Source organism: Netta rufina (assembly GCF_964035555.1).
Source record: "Netta rufina genome assembly, chromosome: 26".
Taxonomy (NCBI): Eukaryota; Metazoa; Chordata; class Aves; order Anseriformes; family Anatidae; genus Netta; species Netta rufina.
In genome coordinates this window covers 3,487,257-3,500,994 of record NC_140150.1, presented here as the reverse complement: position 1 = coordinate 3,500,994, position 13,738 = coordinate 3,487,257, and positions in this window count along the sequence as shown.

The window sequence follows — 13,738 nt, the reverse complement described above, 5'->3', positions numbered from 1 at the left end:
CGCTTTTAACTAAAGAGCCTCTGGTGGGAGGAAGAGGAGGAGGAGGAGGAGGAAGGGGGGAGGCTGTGCCCCCAGCACCCGGGTGCTGGGACTGGGACTGGGACTGGGACTGGGACTGGGACTGGGACTGGGACTGGGACTGGGACTGGGACTGGGACTGGGACTGGGACGCGTGGCTCCAGGTGGAGCTTGGGCAGGGGATGGGGCCGTGCCCAGCCAGGGGTGAGAGGGCACCGAGTGCTCGTTAGGGGTTGTTAATGATCAGGCACGAGGGATGTGGCATGACCACACTGGGGATGTCCCCAGGAGGTGCTGTGCAAGCCACGTTCCTGCACCTTGCTCCTGGCATCCTTCCCCCAAGAGGCAACTTTTCCCTTTTGGCAAGTCCGTCACCTTGCTCCCTTCATCCCCTTTGGTTTTTCTCCTTTTCCTTCCTTGCTCCACCTCTCCCTGCCAGGCAGCAGTGCTTGCTTGCCTGTTATCACAGGGGCAGCGACGCTTTGCCTCAAGCAGACCTTCCTCAGCCCAAATTCCCCCTGAGCTCAGCTGGCCGCCTGCTTTGGGGATGCTTCGAGCAGCACACTTCCCTGCTGCGTGCCCACCTCAGCTGTGGTGGTTTTGCTCCCCTGGAGGATTTTCATTTTTTGGCTGCTCTGTGCCCCTCTGGCGTGCAGGGGCAGGGTTTGTGTGTGCCTTAGGGCCAGGCTGGGCACCGTGATGAAGCTCCCTGCTTGGTTTGGGAGGGGGATTGTTCTGTATCTGGTTGTGCTACTGCCACTGGACGATGCTCTGCAAAGTTTCGCTGCTCCAGAGCCTGCTGCACCTTGCCGTGCTTGTGCCCCTGCCCAGCTGCTCCCCAAAACCCTTTGGCCACCCGTGGATCACAGCCATGAGGCGATGCCCTGAACTCCAGTTTGCCATGCCCCAAATCCGCTGCCTTTGACTCATCTCCCTGCCCTAAAACTGCCCCACCAGCACCCAGCCTCACCCACCAGCACCCATCCTCACGGCCGGAGCGAAGCCCAAACCCCCAGGCTGCAGTTTTGCCAGGTCTCTCCCTCTCTCTTGTTTAATATATATATTTTTTTATTTTTTATTTTTTTTAATAGTGCAGTTTTCCAGGAATTTTTAAAGCAGCTTAACACCTGCCGTGGAGTTCGTCTTTCACGAGAGCCCAGAGGAGCACGGTGCAGCTGGGAGGGCACAGCCCCCTGTTTATGGGGAGAGAGGCGGAGGGGAAAGGAAAATATCTGTGTTTTCACCAGGGAAAAAGAGGAGGAAAAGGGAAAAAAAAAATGAAGAGGTGAGAAAATTGCTCACATTTGACAAATCTTTCTAATTAGGGGCCAATTATGTCCTCAGATTCCTAATTGGGATTCCGGCAGGTTTTCAGGCTTGTAGGGTAATTACAGGCTCGTAATTCTATTAAGATGGAAATTTGGGAGAAATACCTTATCATAACATTTAGATTTTGCCATCTGTGTTGACGGGCGGGAAGGGGGGTGCTCGCACTCTGCGTTTGGGAGCCCGATGCTGCACTGCTGCCTGCCAGCGCTGCCAGGGGCTGAGCCTGGCTCTGGGGGACAAAACCAAGCGGGGCAGAGGGGGCTCAGCACCTCCTCGGTGCCTTGGGGGCTTGCTGGGCTCTGCAGGGTGCTGGGAGTGTGGATTTAAGCACAGATCCCCGGGGTTGTGCTGGGATGAATGGGATGAATGTGCTGAGACCCATCCCTGTCTCATCCATCTCCACCTCCCTCGTCTCTGAGCATCGCCTGGGTGTTTCTAAACAGAAATAACCGCGATGATCCCCCTGCCTCCTTCCCCATCTGGAGAAGAAAAGGGCTCAATTAGTCCCCAGGCAGTCCCGATTTTCATTTGCACTGATGTTCACTTGGCTGGTGGGACCGCAGCTCCTAACCCATCCCCACGCAGGGCTGGTGCCTCCTGGAGCATCACCGACCTGGCAGCCAAAACCTGGAAAATGCTTTTTAAAAAATGCTTTATTTAAAATAAAAAATAATGACCACTGACATATTTTGTTTCAACAACTGCAATATTTCCCTTTTTTTTTCCCTGTTATATTATTTGCAGGAGCTGTGTGACCTGGCTCAGGCTCACCAATGGTTAGGGTTGCTGTGCCAGCACCCGATCTCCATAGGGAATTAGGGGGCTGGGGGTCCAGCTGCAGGGGCACAGGATGCGGGGTGAGGTGCCAGGGATCGATGCCCATGGCACGGACAAGTGCCTGGAGCCCCCGGGGACCCCGTGTGCAGCCCCAAATCCAAAACACGCCAGAAAATCCAAGTTTCTCAGTGGGAAATTCCCTCCTCTCTCCCAGAGCGGTGGCTGAGCTGGCGCTGAAGCTGCATTTTCTGGCTGGTGCTGTTGCAAACCGGGGGGCTCCTGCTCCGTAGGGGGAAATACTGAAGGTGGGAGCTTCAGGGTGGAAGCAGGAGCCTTCTGCTCCATCAGTGGGTGCAGCAGCCCCGGTGGAGAGGACAAAGACCCGCGTTGTTTCCTGCCCTGATTCGGAGAGGTGCAGCTGCACGTGCCGTGGAGCCGTGCCCAGGTGGGTGATGGGGACTTGGGACAAGGGAAAAATATTTCACCCAGCTGCTGGGACACCTCTGCCACCCACCCTGCTGCAGGGCCGGGGACGTTTGGTGCCAGCCGGGGCTGCCAGGTCCCCACGAGGGCACAGCTGCAGTTTGGGGCTCCCTGCGTTGCGGCGCTGATATTTCTTTCCCCTTGGCTCGTGAAGCCAGCTGTGGGTAATTATTTTAATCTGTGTTACTGGGCGGGAACGCAGCTTCTTCGGGATCTGCGAATTTATACTAACACTAAAAAAAAAAAAAAAAAGAGAGAGAAAAAGAAAGAAAGAAGAGAAGAAAACCCTCCTCTCCGTAAGAGCCTTGCTTGCTTTGATCTTTTGTCTAAGGCCTCTTATCGGGACGAGAGTAGGTTTACACGCTGGAAGATAGGGGAATAATACTCAGCAGAGATAAGCTGCAGCCCTGGCTCGCCTTTGTGTGGCAAATTTGATAGTACTGGGAAAATGTTTACTGGGAGACTCTGGGAGAGAATTAGTCCCTGGTGCAGCTGAGAAAAATAATTGCTTTGCATTGTAATTAATGGGTTTGGGCTCTGCCCCCTGCCCCCGGCTGGGGTTGCGGGGAGGCGTTGCTTTGCAGGGAACCCCTTGGCATTCCTGGTGGTGCCCTGGGTGTGGTGATGGATGTGTCAGGGTGCCCCCATTGCTGTGGGGACGCAGCCAAAAATCCTACAGAATGGCTGGAGGGAGCTGCAGCCCCTCAGGGCATCGCTGGTGCTCAGCGGGACCACCTGCAGCTCTGCTCCGTGGGCACGGGGAGATGGAAGCGTTGGGTTATTTTGGTAAGGATGAATGGGGAAAGGGAAATGTTGGCATCTAGATACAATCCCTGGAGCGTTGTCACCAGCTCCAGGGTTGCAGCAGGAGCCACGTGTCGGAGCAGGGCTTGAGGTTTCCCTTTGGCCGCGTGCAGCCCCGCTGGAGCACCCCCAGCAGCTCCCAAACATCCACAGAAAAATCCGGAGATGAGGGAGGAGGAAAGAAAATCCTGCTGAATGTTTGCTGTCCCCTCTGAAGCGAGTTTCTCAACTCTTACAGGTGCCAGGAGGAGTTTCCAGCTGGCTCCATCAGCATCTCCAGGCATTGCCTGGCAAGGACATCATCCCCCCAGGGGTGGGGGCTCAAGGGGATGCCCAGGGGTCACCGAGGAATGGTCCCCCCCTGCCCGCCACCACGTAATCGGTTCCCTATTAATCTGGCATTTTATTATTATTATTATTGTTATTATTATTAAACATCTCTCTTCTCCCAAATCATCTCATAGCTGTGGCGAGGTCCCTGGTAATAGCTCCATAAATTTCAGCCATAAAAAGTAATGGAGGGAGACAAATGAGATAATTAGGAATAAATCTTGGCGAGGTCTCTATTCATCAACATCCCCCAGAACCGGCCAATATTCCAAATCATTAGCAAAGCCCGTAATTAACAAAGAGCCAAGGCTTCCAACGTTAATAAAGCTCTCTCAACTCTATATTATCAGGTAGCGGCTGACGAATCAGCCCTGTTAATATTATGGCCTTTGTTAAGGATCTTCTTTCTTTCTCCCTCTTTTTTTTTAAAGCTAAAAACTGTGTCTTTTTTATTATTGTTATTCTGCTAAATTTTAATTAGATTTTGCATGCGCATCTGTAGCAGGGAAGCAAGGGGACAAAAGGACAGGATTTTTTTGTTTTTCTGTTTGGGGATAGCAGCAAAAGAACTTGATAGATTATTTTTTCCCCCATCTTACTACTTTTATCCATTGCTCTGCACCCCCATTCTTCTGCAGGGAGGAGTCCTCATGGTAGCAGCCAACTTTTTTCCATTCAAGCTGGCACCAGATGCCCAGAAACCCCCCCAAAACCATCTCCAGGAGGGATAGCTGCAGAGCAGCAGCAGCAGCATGAGGACAAGTCCCTCTTTAACCCCCCTCTTTAAAAATGCTGATGGGTTTATGCCCCATCAGCGTTTTTATTTTATTAACCAGAGCGCTGCTGTGCTTACACAAACAGCAACAGGGAAAGGGAGAGGGGTGGGGAGGGCGGGTGGCTTCGTGCTTCAGGCTTGCACAGGGGAGCACAGCAGTGCAGGTGAGGATGGGGCTGTAGGAAACGCTCCTCCCTGCCCTCCAGCCTTCCCCTCATGCCTGGACGAGCTCCTTTTAAGAGCTGGTGATACCTGAGGTTACCCCTGGGAAAGGAGAGAGCTGTTCTTAGGGATTTTGATGCTCCCCCAACACTGCTGCCTGCACAGGGCAGCTACGTTTGTCCCTTTTGCTTGGTTTGGTGGGATGATGCAGAGGGGGCTGCCTCGTGCTGTCTGAAAGCCACAGAGGGAAAGAAGAAAGTGAGAAAATGCGGTACATGTCCTGGCAAAACTCTTCACAGGACAAAAGTCAAAACTCCCTGGATCTGGAAAAAGCAGCAGCAAGGAGCTGAGCCAGCCCCCAGCCAGCCCCAGGGGCGCAGGGCACCCCCATCTCAAAAGCCAAAGCCCTGAGGTGTTACGTGCTCTGAGAGCATTTCTCACCTCTCTGCAGGGGGGTTTGTTAAGTGAGAATTTATCAGGGGCTTTTTTTTTTTTTTTGTACTTTGTGCAACCATATCGGGAACGGGCGTTTCGTTACGTTCCTGCCCTTTTTACAGCACCAGATCGAGCCATCGCCAACAGCAGCCTCTGTTGAACATGAAATAGTCGGGACAATAAAAAAAAAAAAAAACTTTATTGAAAATAATTCAATGTAAACATAAAACCAAGGGGACATAAACCACAGCCTGGAACAGAGCAAGCTTTACAGGGCGTTATCGTGTTATGCACGCCCAGCAAACCCCAAACAGGGCTCAAAGGGACCAAGGGGCGCCCAGCAGGGACAGTCCCAGACCCCAGCACGTTCTGCTTTGTGCCCAGCGAGTCCTTGCAGAGGCCACGGTGATCTCTGGAGCAAGCCAGCCCCTGTTAGAGTAGGGGTATTAAGCATGAGGGGTGTTCGTGTCCTCCCTGGAAGGAAGGGGTATCGATATTCCTCCCAGGAGGGGGGGTCGGAGGTGCTTATGGGCAGCACAGAGGAGCATTGACCCAAAAATGGTCCCTGGGGGGTCCGAGCCAGGATGTGCCCTGCCAGGCAGCCGGGGCTGCTGCTGGGCTGCTCAAAACTGTAAGTAGGAAAATAATCAAAGGGCTATTTATGTGCCGTGGCCACAACAGCTTCCCCTTTACAGCCAGGAAATACTGCCTGGGATGTAAATGTTCACCTCCCTTATTTGCTTCCTTTCTCCCATGGGCGAGTGTTTGCTCTCAATTAGGAGGCTGTAGGAGAGCCAAAGGCTGGTCTGGCAGAAGGACTGCGGGACTGGGGCACCGAGAGGGGTTTTGGGGAGAGGTTTTGGGGAGAGGTTTCCTCCTGGCACAGCTCAGGGTCATCCCTGCACAGCCTGGAGCAGAGGGGCTACCCTGTGCTAGGTGCTCTGCAGGGCCTGGATGCCAACACCAATATTTGCAATTAAAAGAGGTTGGGTGGGAAGGGGAGAGGGGTTTTCAGTCCTACTTGGTGCCTGAGCGAGGTGAAAGGAGCTGGCTCTGCTGTCTGCCATTCGGAGCTGTGCCCACAAGGCCAGCCTTGCTCTGCGCTCCGGTACATGGGGATAACGGTGGCTGAAGCATGCACGGAGCTGCTCTCACTGCAGGCTTGGAAAGCACTGTGTAAATCAAAAAACCTCTGAAACAGCCCCACTACAGGCAGCGGTGGCTGTGTGGTTGCTACAGAGCTGCTTGGTCCCCAGGTACAAGACATGGGGATGGAGGATGCAGAGCTGGGGGCCGTGGGCACCTGGTGTGGTCCTGCACACCAGCCAGGTGAGGGGAGCCCCAGATTTCTACTGCTTTGGAAACAGCCCTGGGGTCAAGCTAGTTTGGCAAAACAGCCCATGAGCAGACCTGTAACAGGCACTCGGGGAACCCCAGGTCCTTCCAGAGGCTGAAGTTTTCCAGGAGAACAGAGCCACGGGGCACCACAGGAACCTGCGTGTGCCCCCAGCCACCCTCCCCTGCTTTACGGGGGGAAGGGGAGCGCGTGCTTACCTTGGCTGCTCACTGCAGTCCATCCCACTGACCCCAGCAAAGAGAGCCTTGCCTTGCCGAGACCCTTTTATACCCCAGTCCCTGGGCAGGTGGCTCAATGCAGCCTCCAACATCTCTTTTAATGTCTCTTACAAGGATTTCCCCCAACAAGGGAATTGTCTTTTGGGCTAGAGGCTGCTTCAGATCAAATGCTGTGACGTCTTGGCTGACCTGATGGATGGCACCGAGCAGGGCAGATGCTGAGCAATAAAAATGGGATGCTTGTGCCCTGATTTCCCCCGCGAGGAACCGACCAGAGGCCGGGCAACTGGGCCCAGTACGAGCGTGACTGGGAGCAGAGGCCAGCCCTTCACTAGAGGGCAGCAGCATGCCAGTAACTTCAGCTCCAAATCCGTGCGATTGGGGATTAAACAGGTGGGAGCACCCAAGGAACTTCACACCTTGGTCAAGCTGGCATCGAAAGGCAGCGGCTCGGGTGGAAAAGGCCAGGTCTGGGCTGCCCAAAAAGCCCGGCTGTGATCTCAGAGCGTGGCCGAGCCCGTGTTGGGTGCGAGGGACAGCCTCTTGCTTTGGGGCTGAGCCCTGGAGCAACGTGGTCCGGTTGCTCACGACATCTGGAAACCATCTCGGAGCAGCCGATGTGCAGCGAGGGGCGAGTGGCGCGATGCTCGCGCGGCCAGCGGAGGCTGAGCACAAATGAAAGGCAGTGCGGCGATGGCCGGGGTTGGATTTATTGCAAAGCAAAAAAAAAAAAAAAGAAAAAAGGCGGCTCGGAGGCGTGAGGTTACTCGGGTAATCGCCAGCACAGGCTGCTCACCCAGCAGCGTGTTCGTGTTGTGAGAGTTCCCTTCGTGCTGCCAGAGTCTTGAGTAAAATGACTACGATGAGCAGCAGCGAGATGCCTTTCTGCCCAAAATGTGGCACGAAGTGCACAGCCTCAAGCAGCACCCGGACACCCGGCGGTGCTGAGCACGCAGGCACACTGAAACCCTGATCCTTAAATGCAAAATATTTTGTGGTCCATAGTCTGGAACAGGCATAAGCACTAAAGAGCTTGAGAATCAACAGGGCTTGGGTGGAAATGGAGCTTGGAGCCACCAGCCCCATCTCCCTCCAGCACCAGCGGTACTGGCAAATAATTAACACCGAACGGCAGCGCAGGGGTTGGCTCCCAGATTGCTGAGGGGCTGCTGAGCCCTGGTAATTGCAAACGAGAGGGCAAAGGGGACGTCTCCAGCACGGGGAGGGGAAAGCAAACAAGGCTGGGGCATCCCAGTGCTCGGGAAAGCCACCCAGAGCCAGATGAAATCCAGAGCCTGCTGCTGGGACGAAGCCTCCAACAGTGAGATAACGCGGATAGCAGCACCGGGGAGGGCGCGTAAAAATGTGCACGAGCAGATGAATGCATAAAAATATGTCTCTGTGTGTATATGTGTGTGTGTTTGGCTATATATATGTGCTATATATATGCAGAAAGGGAAATATATATATAAATACGTGTCTGTCTGTATACACACACACCCTTGCCAGACTCTCTGGCATCTTGCTGGGTCCGTCTCACGCACACACACGAATGGATGGAGGAGGCAGGGGGCTCAGCTCGCCCCCCACCCCACATCTGTGCACACAGAGAAGTGCAGTGGGTGTGAGCGGGAGCCCACACGAGGCCGAGCACGTAAAGAGGAGCGAATTTAATGCGTGGGAGGCGCCCGGCTGCCTCCTGCTCTGTCACGCACGTGTGCGCGGCGTGTGCCAACTTTCCCTGCTCTGGGAGGGACGAGCGCTTTGGTCTCAAAAAAAATAATAAAATAAAACAAAATAAAAAAAATGGTGCCGCTTTTTTCACTCTATAACTCACCGCGGCCGTTCGGTGCGTTTCGGTGTGGGGTTAAAGGTAGGGCTGGATTTTCCTCCCCAGATATTCCCGTTAATGGCTTTCAAATGTTGGCATCCCCGGCGGGTGCCTGCGCATGTGTGTGTGTGTGTTGGCTGCCGGCGCTGTCTCCCGGCACGGCGAGCTCCCCAGCTCCCAGATATTTCAGCTAACTCCGTCTCCTCTCCGGTTTCAGCTGCGTTTTTAAAGAAAACAACTCCCACCGACTGCAGCAGGAAATCACTATTTGGGTTTATGAGGCACCTCTTCCTGACGGGCTGCGTGGAGACGGCTCTGCTGGCTCTGCGAGGTTGGTCCCTGGCCCGACAGTGTCACACGTGGACCCTCGGCATCGGAGAGGGACAGGGGGACACAGGAAAGCCACTCCTGCAAGGGCTGCAGCTTCTGCCAGCAGGAAAGAAGGAGATGCTTGAGGTGATTGAGCTTGCGTCGGCTCCTCAGATGAAATAGAGGAGAGGAGAGGCACAGCGGTGCCTTTGGTGCACAGAGCTTTGTGCGTCGAGGCACTGAAGGTGTGAGAAATGTTAGTCAAATGAAAATAAACTCACTCTGGATTTTGTTGGCCACGTTTCCCCTGCTCTGCACTTATAGAGGACCCAGGACGTGGCTCTTAGGTAGGGACCTAGGGGATGCAACCAGCCCGGACAGGACGTGTAGCAGCAGCGCTGCTGGGGCAGGATCCGGCCACCCCGTGGCTGCTCCCTGGGTGTCTGTGCCCATGGGGACCTTGGTCCGGCTGTGCTGCACACCCTGCCTTCATCCCATGGTGTGTCCCTGGGGTCTTGGTGGTTTTTTTGGGGGGCAAAGCCCTGTCCTGCCCTCCCTGCTGGGTGTCTAGCAGCGTGCGAGAGGCTCGCGGGGCTGCTCGGCTCCGCTCCGCTCCTCCGCAGGCACCCAGCAGAGGGTTAACACAACCCCTCCTGCATTTTCCTTCTCCAACTTGGTAGCAAGGCAGAACGTGGAGATATATGGTCTCCGCTTGGGTCCCGGCCCCCGAGGCTGGCTGGAGGAGGCAGCGCTTGCAGGCAGCTTGCTCTTTGGCAGCGAAACCCTCCAGTGGTGGCCAATTCTGCACTGCTGCACATATCGCCGAGCTCAGACGGCTTCTGCACCCCCCTTCCCCAGGGAAAAGAGACATTTCTGGGTAATCCCTGCTGGCAACAGCAGCGTGGGGCTGTCACACCCTGCTCCCAAAACCCACCGCCGTGTGGAGCAAAGGGGCTGGGTGCTGGGCTGGCACCCCAGCAACTGGCCCTGAGCGTCCCCCCTTGGCACGGGTACACGCACAGCACCAGGACACCGAGCAGTGATGGTGAACACAGGCTCCTGGGGGGGGGTCACTGCCCAATAAACCCTTTCCAGCACCTTGCACTCATGCAGGATGGCAGTGGTTAGCCATCACTGAAGGTCCTGGGATTTTTCCTCCGTCGGGTGCTCGCGCTCCTTGCAGGTTTGGGATCAAAGGCGAAAGCAGCGCTGAGCAGATCCCGCGGGACGCCAGGGATCTTGGAGAGCGGGGAAAAAGTGATGCTGTCAGGCCCGCGGCCTCAAGCTGCTTTTTTGGGGAAGGGTGAAAGCGAGGAGAGGAGCTGGTGGACCTGCAAAGCTAATTCCTTCCAGCTGTTGTCAGTCTGGCAGGCTCTCAAAGGAAGTTTAATAGACTGCAGTCGGCTCCCCTCGGCCCGTCCCCCCATCGCCGCGCTACGAAGGCAGCCCAGCAGAATTGGGGATTACACGAGCTGCCGCATCTTCCAGAGCCCTAGTTCTAGGGTGTTTTTTTTTTTTTTTTTTGGTTTTGGCTCTGGCAGGGTTTTCGTGTGTGTGTGTGTGTGTGCACGCATGCACACGTGCGATGCTGTCCTCTCGCTTCCTGCCAAACCTGCCCCTGTGGTTGCGGTGTGTTAGATGGGGCAGGGATTGCACGGGCCGGGATGGGGAGCGTGGAGCAGGAGTGGGATCAGGAGCAGGAGTGGGAGCAGGAGTGGGAGCAGGGACGGGACTGGTGGTGAGGAGGAAGGAGGAGACGGCTCCGTGGGCCTCCTTGCTGGAGCGCGCCCCAGTCCGCCGTGTGAACAGGGAGGAAACAGGATGAAGAAAGCATTTGGAGTGGAAAAATAAAAACCCTCTCACTTGCTTTATTGATTGTGATTGTAGACAGAAATAGCCTGGGCTGCTGAAAGCAATCACCACTGAAGGAGCAGAGGCGCATCCGCGCCGCCCGTCCCCCCCCCAGCATCCTCCTGCTGCCCTCAGCGATGGGGCCGGAGGGGCTCGGCCGTATCCTGATGGGTGCTGCGTCCCTACACACCGTGCTGCCCGCTGACAACGCTCGATAATAAACTTCCTTGAGTAATATGTTAAATGTCCCAGCCATAATAAATTGCCTGCAGAGAGAGGCAAACAAAAGCCCTGAAGGCAACGAGTGTTGCGGCTCTCCCTGCCCTGGGTGAGGTTTTGGGGAGATGCTTTGGGTTATCAGCAAAGGGATCAGGGAGCAGGGAGGGCAGGGGTTACCCCAGCAGCACAGCCCCATATGGGATGAACAATACACCCACCACGTACTCCCCAAACAGACCCAAGTCACTTTGGGAGCCGGTCACCGAGCTTTAACAGAGTGAAGCTATTGCAGGCGCTCAATAGTTGAATGAATTTTAGCCCATTTCAGTGAATTCCTTCGGTGAGGACCCCATTCGGGCTGGGGGGAGGACACGGATGAGCCCGGGCACCCAGCACAGCCCAGTCTGCAGAGCCAGCACCTGCCTGGCCACGGTGTGACGGCGCCCAGCTCCCAGCAGCTTGCAAGGGAAGCGTGAAAACCAAGTGCTGGCAGGAGAGTAATTAGTTAAAAACTGAGCACATCTGCTGTTAATTAATTCCCAGGCAGGAGGGTTAACCCCTGCCTCCCCCCGGTGCTTTGCAAGGTGCACGGCCAGCAGCAGCTCGCATCCAGAGGAAGGTTTGCACTTTGCTTCCCGAGCCCTTGCCAGGCGCTTGGGCAGCTCAGCTCCCTCATTGCCACATCCCCGTGCCCCCGAGCCAATTTTCAGGAGCAGCTGGGGTATGAGCAGAGCAGCCAGCGCTGCCCAGGGTAGCACATGCTTTTTCTTTTCCAAACCCAGGCTTGGAAAAAAAGGGTTTAAAATAAAAATCTGGCCGTGCCCCTGCCAGTGCCCAATAAAGCCAGCGGACCTCAGCCTCCTGGGGGCAGAGCATCAGTTGGCAGGGCTGAGCTGCGCCTTTGGGTAGCCCTGCGGAGTCACCGGGTGCTCTTTTATTTGCATTTTTTTTGGAAGCAGCCCTCACTAAAGTACATTTGTAGGCGTGAATATCACATACACTCAGCAGCACATCATGCTCCACGCAGAGCCCGGCGCTGCTCCCCCCCTCCAGTGCTTGAGGACCTGCTCCTTGGGGGCAGCGTGGGATCGCTCCCAGTTCCAAAGGGCTTTTGGAACTGGGGAAACTGGGGGCGTGGGGTGCGTGCCACCCTCCCCACAGGGAGAAGGAGGATCTGGGACACAAGCATGCACGGCACCGCCAGCCGCGGGGCCCTCCCGCACCGGGGAATCTGTTCCCCATTAAGCGGCTCCGGCAGCAGCGCTCGTTACCGCGGCTGGTGGGGTGCTGCCAGCTCCAGCCTCCCTAATTAACACCACGAGTGAGGCCAGGCTGGGGAAGGCCGGCGCCTCCGTCCCTCCTTGCCAAGGATGCGAACGGCTTGGAGCCGAGCCGCAGCCAGAGCCTGTGGCAAAGCTCCCACCGGCTCCGCGATGGGGCCCCGCTCCCGTCCGCGTCCCGGAGCAGGCAGCGAAGTGCAGCCCCCCCCAGTTCTTCGTCCTGGGGCTCAGCTGAATTTTGGGAAGGGTTTGAGGCTGGATTTGCCACCCTGAGTCCCATGGGTGGGGTGGAGGAAGGCTGCTCGCACCGTCCTCTTCTCCTCCGTGCACTTGCCCTGCGCTGGGCTCCGGCCGCCTTGCGCTCACCACTAAAAATAGGTTTCATGGCTGAGCCGCAGCCCCGGAGGGCAGGCAGCCCAGATCCCAAACCAGCCTGTGTCACCGTGACCAACTGACCCATTTGGCCTCGGCTTTTAAGCATTTTTCCCTCCTTGCTCAACTGCAGCCCAGCCAGCAGCCTCGCCGGGGCAGTCGGGACCCCGAGGGGCCACGAGACTTTGGGGGGGGGTCAAAATCTCTTGCTGGCACGGCACAGCACGGCACGGCATGGCAAAGCGTGGCACGGCACGGCACGGCACGGCACGGCATGCTCCACGGTCCCTAGACAGGGCTGGGTGGGTGGCACGAGAGCACCCAGGCCACCAAATTTGGCTGGCTGCCACCTCCTGAAGCATCCCCAAACCCCGGACCCTCTGCGCCCTCCCAGCCCCACAGCTGGGAATTAGCATTTTGATTTTCTCCTGTAAGGACCCCGTGTCCCTGCGGGAGGTGAGGGGTGAAGGGCAGAGCTCCAGGGCTGTCACCGAGCCATCTCGGGCTGGAAAGCCTTGCAGCCCCTGCCCGAGCCCCCATGCCCTGTGGTGGGACAAGGGGACACGGCGCAGGGATGGGGGGCACGGTCCCCCCCAGGAGCACCAAGAGGAGCGCGTGATGCAGCAGCCCCCGGTCAGAAATGAAGAAAGACCTTTATTTACAGTAACAAAAGGGACCAAAAAAAAAAATATATAATAATAATACCATGACACTTATTCTCCCTCCCCTTCTCCCCAGCTCTCCAAGGGGGCGTGCTCCACCCTCACCCAGCCACGAGCCCCGTCCTTGGGGTGATGGCAGCTGGGGGTCATTTGGCCCTAACCAACCCACTGAGGGATGCTCACGGGGTTGGTGCCAGCTTGGCACAGCTGCCACGGCCCCGCAGGAAGGGACCAGGCAGGGGTGAAGGCACTCGGCTGCCGAGGGATCCCCGCCGTGGGCCGTTTATTGCACTTGGCTGCCGATCTCAGCACTGGGGAGGTGCTGGGGGGCGGCGCTGCGTCCCCATAACACCAGTCCCGCAGCCTGGCTGAAGGTTTTGGTGTCCGTGGGGTCTCCCCGGGGAGCTGCACCCAGTCTTGGAGGGTCCCAGGGGTGAGGATGCTGCAGGCTCCCCTTTGTCGCCGTGCCCGGAGCAGCTTCCTCGGGCAGCGGGGGCGCGGGATGGGAGCTCCTGCGCTCGGCTCA